Genomic DNA, 12,365 nt, shown 5'->3' on the forward strand with positions numbered 1-12,365 from the left:
AAACAGAACCAGGCAAGATCTAGGACACTGTGTAACACACCAGCTAAGGACACCGGAGCAGCAGTGAGAAATTCTCTCTTCAACCATGGGAGACATTATCATGCTCCCGGAAGTGGCTAGGTCATATTATTTTCAATTTCATGTCAAAACTCTAAATTGTTCATTTGTGTGTTTACCAACCTGTAACCTTTGGACTGACTTATTATGGGCTGCCCTCATCATCTCATAAGGACCAAGGCGTAAGAATTTCCTCCATAAAACACCTGGCAACACAAAATTTGTCTTTCTGTTGAACTAGAGAGCAGCATTGAGGAAACAGTGACTGTAGTGATGGAAACAATCTTGGTATATTGAAGCTACTTGGAAGTTTTGATCCTGTCAGGAAATTCACATATCTATGTGAAAATGCATCCGGGTACCACATCTTAACAGCCTTTAGTTCTTTAAAAAATGAATTAATTTGTCATCAGCATCCAACTGGAATCTGCCCAAAAATATGTTGTTTTGGTCTTCAGTCTGTATACTGGTTTTATGAATCTCCTCGTGCTAGTGTACCATGTGAAAATCCCTTCATTTCTTAAGAACTACTGCAACCTACATCCATTTGAACTTGATTACAAAAATTTTTTAACACCCCACACTTCTCACCATTGCGAAACTGACAATTACTTGTTGCCTCAATATTTGTGCTATAAACCAATCCCTTCTTTTAGTCACATTGTGCCTAAAATTTATTTCTTCCCAAACTGAGGACTGTTTTTTCAAAACTTGCTTTCTCCAAAATTTCAGGAAACTGTTTAGGGGTTTGTATATGGATGTAAATTTGCAAACGTCACATGCCATGATTAATTTCTAATCAACAGTTGATACAGCCATAAATTAAAAAAAAAACAATTTTCATTGATTTATTTAAAAAAGACAATGAAAATATTAAAATTATTTCAAAACTTGCTTTCTGCATATTGTATTGCTGTAGAATTTTCTTTCTTATCAGCCATTAACCAAGGACACATAATCAAAAGCATATTACATACAACTTTTAAAAGTATTACTGGTGTAGAATGCAGTAATTACATTAAGACAATTGTAATTGTAATTTTTCATAGAGACTACATCTGTCAAACCCAATCTGGAATGACAGGGCGTTTCTTTTGTATGGCGTGTGCAGATAGGTCGTAAGGATAATTTCACTGATACTGGCACATTTATTCTGACTTTTGAGGGACATACCCACCCAGAGAAGGTCAAGGTTATGTGTTACTGGTTTTATATGAAGTTTTACGTCCCACCAACCATGATGTGCTTTTGGTGCTTGAATTTTGGTCACATCTTGACAGTGTACAGTGGATTCTCCATGTGGTGACTGTGGCCAACCACTCCATGAGGGGAATGCCTGTGCTCCACCACTCCCGTGTTGTCACGACGGTCACTCTCTAAACTCACCAGACTGCCCGACTTACAAGAAGGAAAAGAAGATGCACGAATATATGGCCCTGGATCATGCATCTTAACACTGAGGCTCATCAGAAATTTGACTGACTACATGCTGTGCCAGTGACTTCTGCTTTTACTTCTGTTATGTCCTTTCCCCCTCCTACCTCTTCCTTACCTGAGTTCTTTCCTCTGCAGTTCCAACTTTCTTGTCTCTGGTGCCACTCCCCCTACCTGACCGAAGAAGTGCCCCACTTCTTCACTTCCTGGCTATGATGAGTCTCCTTCCTGTGACCTGTCCCCCCTGGCATCTCTCAGGCCAGAGACCTGCAACCACAAGTTGGCCACGGGACACACACTCTGTCTGACCCAAGGTCACGTACTCTCTCTGGGTTCTGGGCCCTGAAGAAGAGTGCTCTCCCTCCATTCCCTGCCCTTTTCAACCAGTGAAAGAGCAGGAGGAGGAGGAGGAGGAGGAGGAGGAGAAACATAAATCCCAGGACAAGGGCTCCCCAGTGTCCCCAGAGGTGTCATCTCCCCCCTCACAACCTGAGTGTGACCTCTTACTTATGGATGTGACCCCATTATCGTTGGTGATGTATGGTGACGTGGCGATATGATTTGCTCTGTCCTGCTTGCCTCCCAGTTGGATACGCACTGTGCTCTTATTCAATGGAATTGAAGTGGATACTACTGTCACTGCTGAGGATTGCAATCTCTTCCTGCCATTTACTCGACAGCTTGTGTCGTTCTCCAGGAAACTCATTGTACTAGCACTCACTCACTGACCCTTCGTGGGTTCTGTGCCATTCGGAACAAGGTCAGCCCTTTGTGGGCCTACGGTTGCATCTGCCCATTGGTCGTTATGGATATTGTTAGTAAATTGATTCAACTTCATATCCATTGGAAGCATTTGCCATTCGTGTCCCCTTGGGCTATGTGGTCACGGTTTGTATCTACTTCTTGACAGGCCACCTACATCTGCTGCCTTAACTGCCCTCCTTTAGCAACTCTCCCCTCCCTTCCTCCTCTTTCGGGATTTTAATGCCCATCACCCTTTATGGGGCAGTGCTTTTTCATCTAGTTGGGTACTCCTCATTGACTAATTTATTCAGACTATGACCTACGCCTGATTAATTATGGTTACCCAACTCATTTCTATCCTTACAATCAATACCACATGATGACCTGTGGTGATAGTGACCACTTCCCATTGAGTATCTCATTTCCTTCTGGTCTCCCTTTGATCAAGTTACCCCACTGGCCTTTCTATCGTATTGATTGGCTTCTGTATACCACCTAGGTCGCGTTTCCACCTTCTTTGTCGGGTTGTATTGATGATGAAGTTGTCCGTGATCTGTCTGATAAGGTAATCCATGCTGCTGGCACTGCCGTTCCACACTTGACAGGCCCTGTTCGTTGTTGGCCTATTCCATGGTGGAGCACAATCATTGCCACCACTACCTGTGATCATTGTTGCACCTTTCAACATCTTAAGCAGCACCCTTCCTCCACCAGTTTTATTATCTTTAAATGTCTTCATGCCAAAGTCCATTACTTAATAATGTAGAGCAAATGGGTGTGTTGGGAATGCTTTTTCTCTTCTCTATGTTCTTCTGTCCCTTCATCACAGGCGTGGGCTACACTCCATATCCTTCAAGGTTGTCAACAGCAGTCTTCCATTCCAGAATCTGCCCTTCCCAGTGGCCTTTGTACAGATTCATCAGTTCTCGCAGAGCACCTTGTGACCCAATTTACAATGGCAATGGTGTTGGCATCTGCATCAGCCTTCTATCCAGCTGCCATCCTCCTCTGGAAAAGCTTGTTTTACACCCTGTCAGATGGAATCCCACAGTGAACCTTCTACTGAATGGAACCTGCTTCTGGTCCTGTGTTCTTCCCACAGTTCAACTCCTGACCCTGATTCCTTCCATACCCAATTGTTTCAACACCTCAATCCTCCACAGTGGCACTATCTCCTCCAGGTTTGGCTGGAAGGCATTTCTCCCCCTCAGTGGAGAGACAGTATTGCAGTTCCTGTCCTTAAACCTGGCAAGGGTCCATCGTCCTTTGACAGTTACCGGCCAATCAGCCTGACAAAAGTCCCCTGCAAGTTACTAGAATCTCAGAACCTTTCATCTCCTTCTCACTGCAGCTTTTTGGAGGGACAGTCTCTGATCCATAGTCTGCTTTGATTGGAAACTGTGGTTCGGCAGGCCATGTCTCAGTGCCACCATATTTTCACAGTTTTCGCCAGCCGTTGTAAGGCCTATGACACTGCATGGTGTCATCACTTCCTCGTTATGCACCATGAGTGGGATTTTAATTTGCCAGTTCCTGTTCCATCAGAGTCTGGATTGGTACTGTTCCCAGCTCTCCTCAAACTCAGCAGTACGGCATTCCACAGAGCTCTGTATTAAGTGTCCTTTCTATCATCACTATTAATGGACTTGTGGCCTCTGTCAGAATGTTGGTCACCCTTCTCTGTATGTGCATGATTCCTGTATTTGGACTAGCTTCCACTCAGTAGCCCTTGCAGGACAACAGCTGCAGGGTGCCATCCAACATGGTTCCATGTGGACACTCTCGCACAGTTTTCAGTTCTCTCCTCTTAAGTTGAGGTGGTGCATTTCTGTCACTGTACTATGGTCCACACTGGTCCAGAGCTCTGCTTCAAAGTTCAGTGCCTGACCGTGGTGGACCATTTCCATTTCTTGGGTCTTCTTTTTGACAACAAGCTTGCTTGGTTGCCCCATATCCATCATCAGAAGGTTGAATGTTTTCGTAATTTCGATGTTCGTCGCTTTCTTTCCCACACCTCTTTGGGTGCAGATGGTTTGACCCTTCTCTGCCTTTACTGGGCATTAATTCTGTCTCGTCTGGACTATAGGTGTCAAGTTTATGGATCAGCTGCCCCTTCCACACTGCTCCTCTTGGATCTGGTTCACCATAATGGTATCCATTTAGCCACTGGCGTGCTTTTGCACTAGCCTGGTCAATAGTCTTCTCGTTGATGCTGGGATCCCACCCCTTTTGATTCGGCAGTCCCCGCTCCTGGTTTCCTGTGCCATCACTATCTGCTCTTCCCCTCTTCCCCAACTCACTCCTGCTATGCTATCCTTTTTCTGGCTTCAGGCCATTGCTCACCAGTGCCTGCCCCGGTGTGGGTTTACCACTTGGGCTCCACCTTGCTTCTCTCCACCATGACTCCTTTTTTTTTTTCATTTCTTCTGATGGCATAGTGTATCATCTCTAACCTGCCGCATGTGGGGTATTCACTGCAAAATTCATGACCACCTATTGGGCTCCTCACTCACTCAAGTTTTGTTATGTATGGACTTAATGTGTGGCCTTCAGGCTATTGCTCAAAGTTTTTTCCACCACCTCTTGGTGTCTGCAATTCATGATCTTATGACTGACTGATCTTGGTGATGATGCTGCATGTTTGGTTAATTTCCTTTTTATTCCTACCCATATAGGTATTATAGGTTATCAACTTGTTGATCGTCTGGCTGAGGATGGAAGGGAGGAACCTTGCCATTATCCGTGAACCCTCTGAGAGCAGATTTCAGATTTGTGGCTTTACACCAAATCACTTTCTGCTCAATCTTGGACTGACTCTTTGGATGCTACCCTCCAGTCTAATAAAAAACTTCAAGTCATCAAGGATGTGACCGCCTTCCCTCAGCCTCTCCCAGCAGGAATCTACCATCCTCTACTGTCTTCATATTAGCCATACTAAGTTGACCCACAATTTTTTACTCCACGTTGAGCTGCCCCACCCCCTCCCCCCTTGTAGATGTGGGGTGCTCCTCATGCTGATCCATATTTTGCTGGACTGCCCATCTTTTGGTCCTTTACACTAAATAAGCTCTCCCACCTTTCTTGTCTCAGGTGTTAGCAAACGACCCTTGCACGATTACCTCTGTCATCAGTTTCCATCACGAAAGTGGTTCATCCTCTCAGATATAAGCCCTTTAATATTCTTCAGAAATTTGAGACCCTCAGATACTGTGAGCATTGGTTTTGGAGGCCTTGACCTTGCCTCCACACCAGCCAGGTTCTCCTTGCCTTTTCCTTACATTTCGTCTAGTCTGTGGTGCTGCTATTTTACCCCTTTTCTTATGACTTCTCCCCTGGTGTTGACCTCATTGTATTGTGAGGATGGTATGGTGTGGGTGTGAGAACAGGTTGGTGGCAGTACTGGTGCTCCACTGCCCATAGTGTTTCTGATGTACCATTGCTCTCTCCATTTCCACCAACCCCTCTCCTGTTCTTTTCTCTTCCTGCTGGCCTGACATCCATTTTCCCCTCTTCATTTGCACTTTATTCCTTCCCCTTTATTGGACTGTGCTGTTTTTGTTACTCCTCCCTTGATTTCTGCCATCCTAGATTACGGGATTTGACCTCGCTGTTTGGTCCCCTCCACCAAACCAACCTAACCAACAGTTGACTCCCCCCACTATGTACACATAAGAGAAATCTTAACCTTGACATTTGAATGTTTTTGTGTAATACAGGAGACTCCAAAAATCTGGACAGTAGTCAAATAAAATTACATTAATTTCAGATACTATTGTTAGTCAATGAGGTCTGTTCAGAAAATTTCAGAACTTTGTCCACAAATATTTTCTACACTTACCTTTTACGTATTGTGCACAGTTTCCTTCAAATTACTCTTCTTCACAATTGATACACCAATCCCAACATCATTTCCATTTCTGGAGGCAGATTGGTGTGGCTTTTGCTGGATCGTGCGAAGTACAGTCTGCAGATTTTCTTTTATCTCATCTACAATTGCAAATCTTTGTCCTTTCAACGGGGTTTTTAACTTTGGAAATTAAAAACAAAGTCCACATAAGTAGATGTGGAGAGTACTGAGGCTGAGGCAGCACAGTGAATTGGTTTTTTGTGTAATAGTCACACACTAAGAGTGATGAATGTGCTGGTGCATTATTGTGATACAAGAGACATGAATTGTTTGGCCGTGTTTCAGACTGTTTCCTTCTCACATTTTCTCACAGGCATTGCGAAGTCCCAGTAGCACTGTTGATTAACTCTTTGTCCTTGTGGCACAAATTCATAATGAACTAATCCTTCAGGATCAAAGAAAACTATCAGCATGGCTTTGCCTTTTAACATAACGTGACAAGCTTTTTCTGGTCTTGCAGAACCTTTCCTGACCCATTGTGGAGACTGAACCTTGGTCTCAACATCATAACCATAGACCTTCATCTCGGCACCAGTTATGATTCTCTTAACAAACATCTTTTTCTCATTTGTGTGATCCAGAAGCTCTTCACAGATTGTGAGGTGAAGGTCTTTTTGGTCTTGAGTCATAAGCTGTGGTACAAGCTTTGTGGCAACATGATGCATTCCAAGATGCTGTGTCAAGATTTCGTGAAATGATCCAACTGAAATGTTACATTCTTCTGCAATATCTTGGGCAGTCAGTTGTCGATTAGCATGCTCAATTTTGTTGACGTTTCTGACATGAGTGTTGTTTGTAAATGTCGAAGGGCATCCTGAATGGGGGTCAGCTTTAACTGCCATTCTGCCATTTTTAAACCATGTGAACCTTTCTTAACACCAAGTATGGCTTAAGCACTCATCACTGTAGGCTTCCTGCATCCTTTGGAGTGTGTCTTTCTGAAGATCTTTCTTGAGTTTCATGCAAAATTTAATGCAGATGTGTTGCTTCCCTAACTTTACCATCTCGAAATTTTCCATCTGTGGGACACAATGTTCTACTTTTCTTTTGTCATATGTGATTACATCATTCATTCCTTTTGTTATGTATTAATTATCTCATTTGTACTGCTTGTATTTATTTTCAAAATTTAATAACTTGGGAGCATTTAGCCTGTTTGTCTAAGGAATTCAGGTGTTAGAGTACTGGCAGATATCCTGTTGTTGTTACTAATAGGTGCTACTAAAAGCAGCAGAGTAGGAATTTTTTCTCAGTTGCCAGTTTCAAATAGTATTTGACCTTTGCAACAAAATTTGATCCACATATATTCCTTTCTGACTGAGTCTTCTTGTTTACATATTGAATTTTATTTTGCAAATGATCTCTTTCTAGTGTACTTTCACCTATTAATGCAGGAAAAAACCATCAAAAAATCTAGTACATTGTAGTTTTCTCTTTCTGCATGTGCAAAGTGTGGCTGTTTAGGTCAAATGTGATTATACGTTTTTGGTATTAATCAACATTGGAGTGCCAGAACACTGAAATATTAGTAAAGGGGATGCTAATTTCGTTGATGATATTTGTGTGAACACTAGTGTCTTCAAGAGAACTGTAATATTTGTGGCAATTGAGACTTACTCCAGGACACAGTTAATTTACTGATTACCATGTCCCAGTTTTCTTTGAATAATTGCATTACATTTGCGTACAGTTACACCCTCACACTCATTATTTTATGAACTGTGAATCTTTTAAACACCAGTTTGTAAATGTCTTAAATTTGTATTAACTAATCAATTTTTGTTTTGTTTTGCAAAAGTTTTTCAAAACGTGGCAAAAATTGTTTTCATTTAGTTAATGCAGTATACAATATTTTACCAAGAATCCGCAGTTGAATCAGTTAAAATGCTTCAAATTCTTTCCTCCTGATTTCTGGAGTAGCACAGCAATTAAACATGGTCTCTTACTAATTAACTTTTCCATAAATTAGTCAAAACTTTTCTATGTACTTGTTCTTTTGAAGCAAAACATTTCCTTTTGCAACATCCTTGTTATCCACAACCATGTTAGCAATGTTTTCTGTGCATTATTGCCTCTGTGGTGTACTAATAAAAGAATTAGTGCACTGGTTCCATACTTCAACAGCAAACGCTTAAAATTCATTATTCAAACATTTGCCAGAACTGTTTTAGGTAAGCCTATATTTTATTTATTGTTGTTGTTGTTGTTGTTGTGGGGACTTACACCAATGAGGCAGAGTAAGTCATATTTGAAGTGGTGACATTGATATTTATTACTGGTTACTTTTTAGTGATAGAGCTCAGAAATGGAAAATTTTTCCATGTAGTGTTGCTGTCCCAGTTACCCCACACATTCAGCTATCTGATCTGGTACAGTTAGTACTTTTGCAGTGGTCTTAGGGATATGCAGCTTGAATGTATACCTGACATTCTCTTGATGTGTAGTGTTGCCTTTCTGTCCTTTGACTGACTGTATGGTGAATACATATGCAAGTATTGCTTTAATATATTCAGTTCTCTTCCATGGTATCTGATTTTGGGGGCCAGTATTTGGAAAAAATTTTGTGAAGCAAAAAAGGCTCTTGAAGGTAATGAAACAGGTATCTCCATGTACCTCCTCTTAAGCCTCTTTTCAGGAAATAGAAAATACTGCTTGTTGCCAACATTTATTTATTAGAAACTGTGACTTTTGTTAATAAGACTTTGCATTTGTTTCAGACCAATAAACCGGTTCATGAACACAATACTTGTATTAGCACAGACATTCACCTAAATAGTGTAAAAGACTGACCAAAAGCCTACTTGGTGTTAGAAATGTGTGGAGTGTACTTTACAATAAACCACCACCATCAATTAGTGAAAACAGAAACGCATTTATGAATAAAGTAAAAAGAATTGTACTTAAGTGTACTTTTTATTCAGTTGATGAATATCTACAATCAGATTTGTCCTAAAAGTTCTTGTGCCCGTAGTCTATAGTGTGTCTGTCCTGCAATATGTGTAAGTTTATTGTAATAATCTATAATTGATCTGAATTGTGCTGTTATGTTTTTGTGTTTTATTTTTAATTTTCAGTATTTTTCATGTGCAGCTGACTAAGTTTCTTAACTGTCATCTAGTATGATGAGCTGTGCTGTGCTCAGTTACTAGTTTATCATCACACATCAGCTAATCTGTTCAGCAAATTTGTAAAATTTATGGCTTAAAATTCATATCACACATCATAATGTGAAGTTTAGTTCTAAAAATTTGAAGTTTGTCCAATATCCTTCCATATCTTGTATATGCAGGAGTTGATTGACTAAATAAATAATTATTCACTTTGCAGGCCCGAAAGGTAAACGCAAATCATCCAGAAACAAGGATTAAAACCGGCATCCATGCCAAGTGGAGGAGCTAAACTAAGTCATTTGTGTGGAAACTTTTTCATAGCCAAATGTTCATGTAAAATAAAATCTACTGCAATTTTGGTGTGCTTAAACATGTCTGTCTTATGGAATGTCACATTTTGGAACAAACAACTAAATTTTGGCTGACCTGTACAGAATCACTAGTGTATGGAAGCTCAACCCATAGAGAATTCTGCAAACCAATAGTAAACTTTAAGAAGTTTACCAGAAGTTAGAGAAAGTGATTCAAGTCAGTATCAAATTTAGGCCTTTACAAGAACTGTAAAAAATCATCCAAGAAGAACTTTACAGTGAATTTTATTTCCCCTCATCACTGGTTCTTAATACTCTCTCTGTAAGTAAATCATTCGTCCAATTTTTCAACTGCCATTGTTTTAAGAGCAACAAATAAAATAAAAAAAAATAGTGATGTGTGCCCCAACACCGCCAACTAGTGTTAGTTTTTATAAACTTAAAAGATGACTCACATATCTCATAAGATAGTGCAAACTTAGAGGAACACTGTACTTACACACAATACAGATAAAACATCCCTGTCTTCTCATTCTTTTAATCAATTTAAGAGGACAACAATTTCACAAAAAAGTCTTTCTCATTAGGGCAAGAGCATTGAACTGATGAACGTGTTGTAATTATACAGATTTCTGAAATAGTGACTGCTGCTGTATATCTAGTGCTATACTAATCACAAAAAGCACTGGGTTTTGGTACAGTGTGTGACCTTTTCTTCAGTCTGCCTCAATAGTCAGAAAGAGAAATGCCAGAGCTGTGTAATTTTGTTTTACCAACAGCACCTTTTTTTTGCAGCCCTAGCATATAGTGAAATTGTATTTGCTATGCAGGCATCCTAAGGTGCTTTATGTGCTGCTTCATTTCTCTGAACTGTCACGTTCCCTGTTACCCAGCAGAATGATACCTCCTTCCCTTGTCTACGTGGGGGGAGAAGGCGGTTCTGGGTCATGTGGACTTGTTTAGTGCATACGTTCTATGGAATAGTTCTTAGGTTTTTGGCGCAATTGATTGCTCGAGTAACATCATTACGTCTGATCTGATCCAGTGACTTTAAAAGCATGTATAATCCAACATCAGTCACAGTGAATCCAATAGGTAAGTGAAATTTCAGGATATATTCGGGAAATAATACTTTTGAGTTGACGGAGTCAACTTGCTTAGCTCCACAGTGTAAACTACAAAGCAGTTGCACTGTTCACATAAAATTGTATAAAATATGGATTTAAAGACATAGTCCAGGGTAAAATCATTTCTGGATCATGATAAATGTAAAATAATTCTGGGCTCCTTATTAACCAGGATGGTGAACATCTCCACCCTAGACTCTGCATGGTAATACAGTCCATACCTCAAAAACATACATATTTAGTTATTGTCACCCTCAGTACACTCCACTCCTCTATCCCTACAACACTCCATGTAAATTATCCAGTGAGGGATACAGTGCTGGTAGTCATTCTTAGTGAATTGCTTGATGACGTGTGTCGCTATGTCTTTTGCTGCTTCAATGGACTGAAATGCAGACTTGTAATGCAGATTTGACCTTGATGGAATAGATAGGTCACATGGTGCTAAGTCAGTTGAATAAGGAGGGTGGTCTAACATTGGGATCCCATACTTCACCAGAAATCCCTTAACAGACAATGCAGTATGAGATGATTTGTTGTCTTGGTGCAGAACTCATGACTTGTTCTTTCAAATTTCGGATAATTTTTTTCTTATTTTGTCAAGGAGTAGGCAAGGACCTCAATGTAATAATGTTGAGTCATAGTCTGATCTTCAGTAACCCAGTGAAGATACACGACTCCATTAATACTGTAAAAAATAGCCATCATCGCTTTGAATCTTGAGTTGCTCATTCAACCTTTTTCACTCTCAGTGAAGTTCAGCGCAAGGACTGGTGCTTAGTTTCTTGATCATAAGTAAAAACCCAAGATTTGTCACAAGTTATCAATCTTTTCAAGGAACTATGATCATTTTCATGAGTTGCTTTTTGTTCCATCATGACAGGGTGTATACGACCCGGGACAACCGGGAGATCCGGGAAAAACCCAGGAATTTTTTCATCTGGGAGAAAACCAGGAAAAATTTTTTAGAATTCCGGGAATGTTTCATTGTTTTAGTTTTCAGTTAAATTTTTGTGATTTTGACTGGTAAGAACCAATACTCCAACAAAGGGTATTACTGTATCCCAGGTCTACAGGATAATACTGCAGCAACAAAATATTAACAAGAGGAAGAAAAAACGAAAATAAAACTTAAGCCGCAAATGAGATCCGCCATATACAACAACAAAACATAGTGCTCATACAGGGTGTTTCGAAAATGACCGGTATATTTGAAATGGCAATAAAAACTAAACGAGCAGCGTGCTGGAAAGGTAGGGCGACCGCGTGCGGCAACCACAGAGGGCAACACGCAGCTAGTGCAGCAGGTGATCCAACAGCGGCCTCAGGTTTCCGTTTGCCATGTTGCAGCTGCGGTCCAAATGACGCCAACGTCCACATATCGTCTCATGCGCCAGAGTTTACACCTCTATCCATACAAAATTCAAACGCGGCAACCCCTTAGCGCCACTACCATTGCTGCACGAGAGACATTCGCTAACGATATAGTGCACAGGATTGATGACGGCGATATGCATGTGGGCAGCATTTGGTTTACTGACGAAGCTTATTTTTACCTGGACGGCTTCGTCAATAAACAGAACTGGCGCATATGGGGAACCGAAATGCCCCATGTTGCAGTCCCATCGTCCCTGCATCCTCCAAAAGTACTGGTCTGGGCCGCCATTTCTTCCAA

The sequence above is a fragment of the Schistocerca serialis genome, chromosome 3 (genome assembly GCF_023864345.2).
Source record: "Schistocerca serialis cubense isolate TAMUIC-IGC-003099 chromosome 3, iqSchSeri2.2, whole genome shotgun sequence".
Classification (NCBI taxonomy): Eukaryota; Metazoa; Arthropoda; class Insecta; order Orthoptera; family Acrididae; genus Schistocerca; species Schistocerca serialis.